This window comes from Somniosus microcephalus, chromosome 3 (genome assembly GCF_052327205.1).
Source record: "Somniosus microcephalus isolate GS21.2 chromosome 3, FLI_Smic_1.0, whole genome shotgun sequence".
In the NCBI taxonomy this organism is placed as follows: Eukaryota; Metazoa; Chordata; class Chondrichthyes; order Squaliformes; family Somniosidae; genus Somniosus; species Somniosus microcephalus.
Genome location: NC_140989.1, coordinates 345,795,149 through 345,803,847, shown reverse-complemented (window position 1 = coordinate 345,803,847; position 8,699 = coordinate 345,795,149). Strand labels below are relative to the sequence as shown.

At 44.1% G+C, this 8,699-nt stretch overlaps 1 long non-coding RNA gene across 1 annotated transcript; it reads left to right on the top strand.

Annotated features, from left to right (window-relative positions):
* The first annotated feature begins 315 nt into the window (after positions 1–315).
* On the top strand, positions 316–8,361 carry LOC147122307 (uncharacterized). The gene is made up of 3 exons (XR_015077725.1): positions 316–1,647; positions 6,843–7,014; positions 8,204–8,361. It is a non-coding gene; the product is annotated as an uncharacterized LOC147122307 (long non-coding RNA).
* Positions 8,362–8,699: the final 338 nt, after the last annotated feature.

The following is an 8,699-nucleotide window of genomic DNA, read 5'->3' as shown; positions in this document are numbered from 1 at the left end:
GTGGGTGACTTGCTACTGTCCATGTTGGTATAGTACAGGAAACTTTCGATTTACCGGCACCTAAATAACTGGAAATCTCGGTTAACCGGCAAAATTCAGGAGTAGGTTCAGGTAAGTTTTACTTCATATTGTACTTGCCTTCCTCCATCTGTTGCTGTGCAAGGGTGTGGCTGCATCTGTTGCTAAGCTACAGAGACGCTTGGAACTTGTGGCCACTGTTCTGCACTTGTAACAGGGTTTGTTGCTTTATACGGAGCTGTCAGCTCTCCGTATCTTTTACTATAGCTTTCGGTTATCCGGAATTTTTGATGAACCGGCACCACGTCGGTCCCGTCGGTGCTGGATAAAATAAAGTTTCCTGTAATGTGTTGAACCACAGAACGTTCGGTTCATTCCTGCAATTTCCAAATCCCAATCTCAATCAGGCTGTCTGGAGGGATTCCAAGTGGAGATACGCACTGCTGCACAAGAAAACAAAAGGAGCTGTTCTACTCTGCACCAGTCCTGTGCACTTCCAGTGACCTGCTATAGAAACATAATGCCCCTCACTTGCTGTAGCAGGGCAGCAAACGGCACCCACCGTTAGTTAGACTTGCCCACACCCTTTTAATCTCAACGATATTTTGCACTGTAAATCACTGAAAGTGCGAGCTGATAACGTCGCAGCGAGGGAAACCGAGTATCTGGGACCTGAGTGAACAGGGAAAGCAACTGTGTATCTCCTTAACCACTCAGACTGAACGATTGTAAAATTAACAGCGAGAAGGAAGCGTAAATCAGAGTGGGTGAATTCAATCAGATAAAGATGGTGAAATAAAGTGAAAGAAAGATTGGATTTTAGAGAGAAAAAAAGAAACAGAAAGGAAAAGTTAAAAAACACATTTTTAATTCTACATTTTTAAAATATCCAACAATTAAAACCTGAAGGAATGAGACTCCACACTTGTAATAGTTAATTTTCAGTGCCAGAGAGGATCATTGGCAGTAATTAACATTTAGCACATCGTTAAAAGAATCTCTGACAGTGAACCCAGGCTTAATTAAATATGCGCAAACCTTAAATATCTCCAAAACAGGCTCTTTGTATCACTTCAGACCAGCTCTAATTCTCTGTGGCGAGTTTAGTTTGTGTCTATTGCACAAGTACAACAACCTCACGACATTCAGTGCATGTTAATGGTGAGCCAGACAGCACCTCCCAGCTCTGCAACCTCCAGGACAAAAGCAGCAATGCCGTAGGAACACCATCACCTCCAGCTTTCCCGCCCAAGTCTCACACCACACTTGGGACGCATATCGCCCCACTCCTTCATCATCGCTGGGTCAAAAACCTGAAATCCTTTACCTAATACCATTAAGGAAGCCCCTTCACCACACGGACTGCAGCGGTTCAAGAGAAAGGCTCACTGCCACCTTCTCAAGGCAACTAGGGGTGGACAATAAATCCGGCCTTGCCAGCATCCCCCACATCCCGAGAACAAACAAAAAAGAACACATTGCCATGACACTCATTATTTTTTTACTTTCCATACAGGATCAACAGATTAAACAAGATGGCTAAACTCACTTATTTACAGTTTTCATTGAAAATGGATGGATTTGGAGAATACAATCCATAAAACATTGGTAAAAGCCTCTGAATCTCAGGTAATAAAAATAGAATTTAATTTATTCGGTCGCCATAAATGAATGGCCCTGACAGATCATAGGATGTGATCCCTATGCGCGGAATGAAAAGACTTCAGTCATCGTAATCCAATTGCCCCTGAAGATAGCCTACCAATTACGAGTCTGCCACTCCCAAAGAAATCCTTAAAATAGATAGAAAATAGAGAAAGTATATTTTCAAACACTCTCATTGAATCGTACACCACAGAAGGAAGCCATTCGGCCCATCGTGGCTTTTTGAAAGAACTATCCAATTAATCCCAGTCCCCTGCTCTTTCCCCATTCCCCCTCTTCTATAATAAGGAAAACATTAAGTGCCTGTGGTTTGAAGAAGCTGTCCACTAGTCTGCTGTTAACCACTGTCATTTAAGGATCTTATCACACTTTTCAGACTATTTCATGCCATGTTTCATTTAATGAACGAGGAAGCGTGTGCATGTATTGTGTTGCAATGCACTGGGAATTGTTCTGGCAGGAAGCAACCCCACTGCTGAAATGGATCCTGCTGTCATACAAACTCCACTAACTATTTCACTATTATGGTTTCTGTTTTGTTTAGAAATAAAAATGAACTCACATTTATATTACGCCTTTCAGATCCCCTGAACATCCCGTAAGGCCAAATTGCGCACAGCAAGGTCCCACAAACAGCAATGAAACTATTGACCAGTTCATCTATTTTTTTTTGGTGGTGTTGGTTGAGGGATAAATGTTGACCAGGGCACTGGGAGAACTCCCCTGTTTTTCTTCAAATCGTGCCATGGGATTTTTTATAGCCACCTGAAACAGACAGAGCCTTAGTCCCCCTCAGCACCCCCTCAGTACTGCAGTGTCAGTCCAGAATATGGGCTTAACTCTTTGGAGTGGGGGCTTGAACCTTCTGACTCAGAGGCAAGAGTGCTACCACTGAGCCAGGGCGGAGAGTAAAGGCCCGATTTTAACACCCTGGGCCTGATGCGAACGGGACATGTGGGGATTAAAATAGGGACGGGTTATTCACCTCCTCCTTTGAGCCGCACTCTCGCCGGCCGCCATTTTTGCTCCCGAGTTTCGGAAGGTGTATGGGATCCTCGCCACAGGCAGGTCAGAGCCTCATAAATGTTCAAATGTCAGGGGCCGATGACGTCACTCAGACCTGAACGCGATTATAACCCAGGGCTGAGTGTGTCACGTGCAGTGCCAACCACGGCCGGGAAAGCTGTCGTGTGTTTGGATCCAGGACCAGAAGAGGCCCAGGTGAGTGATGTTTTAAATTTTTTGCCGGTTTCCTCGTGGACCAGGAGTGCTCCTCCAGGCCCCAAAATGATTCCTTGGGCCCCCCCTGCCCAGGCTTCGCATCCCCTTCCCGTGACCGTGACCGTGCCTGTCCCCCCTCCCCCGCCCGTCATTTATCTTACATGGGACCCTTTTCCCTGGGCCCCACCCCGGCGACAGCCATCTACCGCATGTGCCACGTGCTAGTCAGAGTAGAAATAGGAGGATATTTCAAATGAATACGTGGCTAGAGGAATGGTGCAAGGAGGAGGGATTCAAATTCCTTGGACATTGGAACCGGTTCTGGGAGAGGTGGGACCAGTACAAACGGGATGGTTTGCACCTGGGCAGGGCCGGGACCGATGTCCTAGGGGGAGTGTTTGCTAGTGCTGTTCGGGGGGGTTTAAACTAAAATGGCAGGGGGTTGGGAACCTGAGCATGGAGACAGAGGAAAGGAAAACAGGGATAAAAGCAAAAGATAGGAAGGAGAAAAACAAAAGTGGCAGTCAGAGAAATCAACGGTTTAAATCAAACGTGGCCACAGTAAATAATAATTCTAATAGGTCTAAGAGCGTTAAAAAAACAAGCCTGAAGGCTTTGTGTCTTAATGCGAGGAGCATTTGTAATAAGGTGGATGAATTGGCTGCGCAAATAGATGTAAACGGATATGATTTGGTTGGGATTACGGAAACGTGGCTCAAGGATGGCCAAGACTGGGAACTCAACATCCAGGGGTATTCGATATTCAGGAAAGATAGGCAAAAAGGAAAGGGAGGTGGGGTACCATTACTGGTTAAAGAAGGGATTAATACAATTGTAATGAAGGATGTTAGCTCTGATGATGTGGAATCTGTATGGGTAGAATTGAGAAATACTAAGGGGGAAAAAACATTAGTGGGAGTGGTACATAGACCTCCAAACAGTAAGGCGGAGGTTGGGGATGGCATTAAAAGGGAAATTAAAGAAGCGTGCAGTGAGGGCACAGCAGTCATCATGGGTGACTTTAATCTACATATAGATTGGGCCAACCAAATTAGTAACAATACTGTGGAGGAGGAATTCCTGGAGTGTTTACGGGATGGTTTCCTGGACCAATATGTCGAGGAACCAACCAGAGATCAGGCCATCTTAGACTGGGTATTATGTAACGAGAAAGGATTAATTAGCAATCTTGTTGTATGAGGCCCCTTGGGTCGGAGCGATCATAATATGATCGAATTCTTCATTAAGATGGAGAATGAAGTAGTTGACTCAGAGACAAGGGTCCTCAATTTAAATAAAGGAAACTACGATGGTCTGAGGAGCGAGTTGGGTAGGATTGCTTGGGGAATGGCACTCAAAGGGTTGACAGTGGATAGGCAATGGCAAACATTCAAAGACCAAATGGATGAGCTACAGAATTTGTTCATCCCAGTTTGGCATAAAAATAAAACAAAAAAGGTGACTCAACCGTGGCTAACAAGGGAAATTAGGGATAGCATAAGATCCAAGGAGAGGACATATAAATTGGCCAGAAAAAGCAATAATCCTGAGGATTGGGAGCAGTTTAGGAGTCAACAAAGGAGGACAAAGGGATTAATTAAGAAAGGGAAAATAGAATATGAGAGTAAGCTTGCAGGGAACATAAAAACTGACTGTAAAAGCTTTTATAGATATGTGAAGAGAAAAAGATTGGTGAAGTCAAGCGTAGGTCCCTTACAGTCAGAATCAGGGGAATTTATAATGGGAAACAAGGAAATGGCAGACCAACTAAATACATACTTTGGTTCTGTCTTCACAAAGGAGGACACAAATAACCTCCCAGAGATGTTGGGGAACATAGGGTCTGATGAAAGGGAGGAACTGAAAGAAATCAGTATTTGTAGGGAAATGGTGTTAGGAAAATTGATGGGACTGAAGGCCGATAAATCCCCAGGGCCTGATGGTCTACATACCAGGGTACTTAAGGAAGTGGCCCTAGAGATAGTAGATGCATTGCTGGTCATCTTCCAGAACTCGATAGACTCTGGAACGGTACCCATGGATTGGAGGGTAGCTAATGTTACCCCACTATTCAAAAAAGGTGGTAGAGAAAAAGCAGGGAATTATAGACCGGTAAGCCTGACATCGGTAGTGGGGAAAATGCTGGAGTCTGTTATAAAAGATGTAATAGCAGAGCACTTGGGAAGCAGTGACAGGATCGGACAAAGTCAACATGGATTTACAAAAGGTAAATCATGCTTGACTAATCTGCTGGAATTTTTTGAGGATGTAACTGGTAAAATAGATAAAGGAGAACCAGCGGATGTGGTGTATTTGGACTTTCAGAAGGCTTTTGATAAGGTTCCACATAAGAGATTAGTGTGCAAAATTAAGGCACATGGGATTGGGGGCAAGGTATTGACTTGGATAGAGAACTGGTTGGCGGACAGAAAGCAAAGAGTTGGAATAAACGGGTCATTTTCCGAGTGGCAGGCAGTGACTAGTGGGGTACCGCAAAGATCGGTCCTAGGACCCCAGCTGTTCACAATATATATTAATGATCTGGACGAGGGAATTGAATGTAATATCTCCAAATTTGCAGATGACACAAAGCTGGGTGGGAGGGTAAGCTGTGAGGAGGATGTCGTGAAACTCCAGTACGATTTGGACAGGTTGGGTGATTGGGCAGAAACATGGCAAATGCACTATAATGTGGATAAATGTGAGGTTATCCACTTTGGTGGCAAAAACAGGAAGGCAGATTATTATTTGAATGGCAATAGATTGGGAGAAGGGGAAGTGCAAAGAGACCTGGGTGTTATTGTGCACCAGTCGCTGAAGGTAAGCATGCAGGTGCAGCAGGCGGTTAAGAAAGCAAATGATATGCTGGCCTTTGTAGCAAGAGGGTTCGAGTACAGGAACAAGGATGTCTTGCTACAGTTGTACAGGGCCTTGGTGAGACCGCACCTTGAGTATTGTGTGCAGTTTTGGTCACCTTACCTGAGGAAGGACGTTCTTGCCATGGAGGGAGTGCAGCGAAGATTCACCAGGCTGATACCTGGGATGGCAGGAATGACGTATGAGGAGAGATTGTGTCGATTGGGCTTATATTCACTGGAGTTTAGAAGATTGAGAGGGGATCTCATCGAAACCTATAAAATTCTGTCAGGTCTGGACAGACTAGATGCAGGAAGGATGTTTATGATGGCCGGGGAGTCCAGAACCAGTGGTCATAGTCTAAGGATAAGGGGTAAGCCATTTAGGACTGAAATGAGGAGGAACTTCTTCACCCAGAGAGTGGTGAACCTGTGGAATTCTCTGCCACAGAGGGCGGTGGAGGCCAGTTCATTAAATATATTCAAGAAAGAGTTGGATATATTTCTTAAGGCTAAAGGGATCAAGGGATATGGGGAGAAGGCAGGGACAGGGTACTGAATTTGGATGATCAGCCATGATCTCATTGAATGGCGGAGCAGGCTCGAAGGGCCGAATGGCCTACTCCTGCTCCTATCTTCTATGTTTCTATGACTCTCACTCTCCTGTCTCCCATCTGTCTGTCATCACCTCATTCCCGCAGGCGTCAAGCGGGAGTCCGATTTAAAACTTAAAATGGCCCAGGTTTCACGCTCATTGCATTCAAGCCCCCCAGTTAAAAAATCAAGGCTTAAGTAATTAAGGTTTAAAATAATAAAGCTTTCGTCATTTATTATTTTTACTCCTGTTCCAAGTCTGCCTTGATTCCACACCAGCTGTTTGAACACAACACAGTGATTGTTTCTGAGTCCGACTGTAAGAGTTTCTCTAATGAGTTTCGGTCAAGCATTACTCCTGGCCTGTAATCTAAAGATAATTAGGTTTGTTTTCTTAGAGATTCTTGTCATGTTATGTTGTTTAGAACATTGTGGGAAATTTTTGTTCGATTATAGTAGCCGATAAAATCAAGTTTCTCTCTTCCAAAGATGCAGCGAAATTTCACACAAAATTGACTTCTCTGCAAATTGACCGGCCCTAACATTCAATAATAAGCTGCTGATTTCACCCTTTCAAATCTGTGATGGTCAAGTAAACAAATTGAGCAGGAATAAGACAACATTGGCCAGATTTGAAAAGGGAAAAGCACAACAGAAAAAAGTTAGTGAATATTTCATTTTAGTTTCCTTCTTTTCCCTGTATATGCAGGTGTTCTTGGGCTAGGGGAGGGGTCAGTGGGTTGACATGATGTTCATCTACCTCTGAACCCTGGCTACAAATCTAGCCAGGACTGATGTGATGAAAAACCTCCGTGCTGCTAGCTTGAGTAACACGAGTCTCAGATAGTCTTAAATAAGCACACTTGCTTCTGAGTCAGAAGGTTGTGGGTTCAAGTCCCACTCCAGGGACTTGAGCACATAAAGCTGGGCTGATACTCCAGTGCAATGCTGAGGGAGTGCTGCACTGTCGGAGGTGCCGTCTTTCGCCCTGTCTGCTCTCTCAGGTGAAAGTAAAGATCCCATGGCACTATTTCGAAGAAGAGCAGCGGAGTTCTCCCCGATGTCCTGGCCAATATTTATTCCTCAATCAACATCACAGAAATTGATTACTTGGTCATTATCACATTGCTGTTTGTGGGAGTTTGCTGTGTGCAAATTGGCACTGCGTTTCCCACATTACAACAGTGGCAGTACTTCATTGGCTGTAAAGCGCTTTGAGACATCTGGTGGTCATGAAAGGCGCTATATAAATGTAAGTCTTTCTTTTCTTTTAAATCACTTCTTACTGGACACCACCACAGTATAAAAATGCCCATCAGTCCGGTCTATAGTTTGCACTGAACTGGTGCACTCACTGAGGGAAGCTACCGGGGAATGGATGGCTGGTCTGGGTAATGGAAATGCCATGCCATGCGTGTTATTTAGCCTGAAATTTCCTCGGTGCCATTCTCTTCCGCCGTAACTTCACCGGATGTGCGGCAGGAACTCAAACCGCTCCGCTCCCAGTGCCTGTTTAATGATGGGGAGAAACAGACAGTGGTGCTAACAGTCTGTGTAAGCCACTCCCTATAATAGTTAGGTACCACAGACTGACATCCCATTGATTGTTGATGGTCCTATTCATAAGATTACACTGTTCTGTTCTGCTATTTAAACAGGAAAATCACAACGTGTATTTTTTTAACTGTTTTGATAAGAATATTCCCCACAATATTGAGTTACCACTAACATTGGCTTAAAATATTTAACCTTCACCTCTTTATGTACAAATTGTTTAATTCAGGAAATAACGATCTCCATGATTTAGTATTCATGACTCTATTTTTCTTTTGTTGAAATTACTCTTGCAGGAAGCAGTCACCACATTTCTGTACTGGAAAGTAAATGGTGCATTATTTTCCTTCTGATCAACATCAACTCAATTGACATGTACGAAACTATGTATTGTGTCAGCTGTGGCTCAGTGGGTAGCACCCTTGCCTCTGTGATTTCAAATAAAGCTGTTGGACTATAACCTGGTGTTGTGTGACTTCTTACATTTCTGCATCAGAAGGTTGTGGGTTCAAGTCCTACTCCAGAGACTTGAGCACAAAAATCTACGCTAACACTTTAGTGCAGTACTGAGGTGCTGTCTTTCAGATGTAGACGTTAAACTGAGGCCCCGTCTGCTCTCTCAGGTAGACCTAAAAGATCCCATGGCACTATTTCAATAGAAGAGCACAAGGGAGTTATCCTCGGTATCCTGGTCAATATTTATCCCTCAATCAACATAACAAAAACAGATTATCTGGTCATTATCAGCTGTTTGTGGGACCTTGCTGTTTGCAAATTGGCTGCCACATTTCC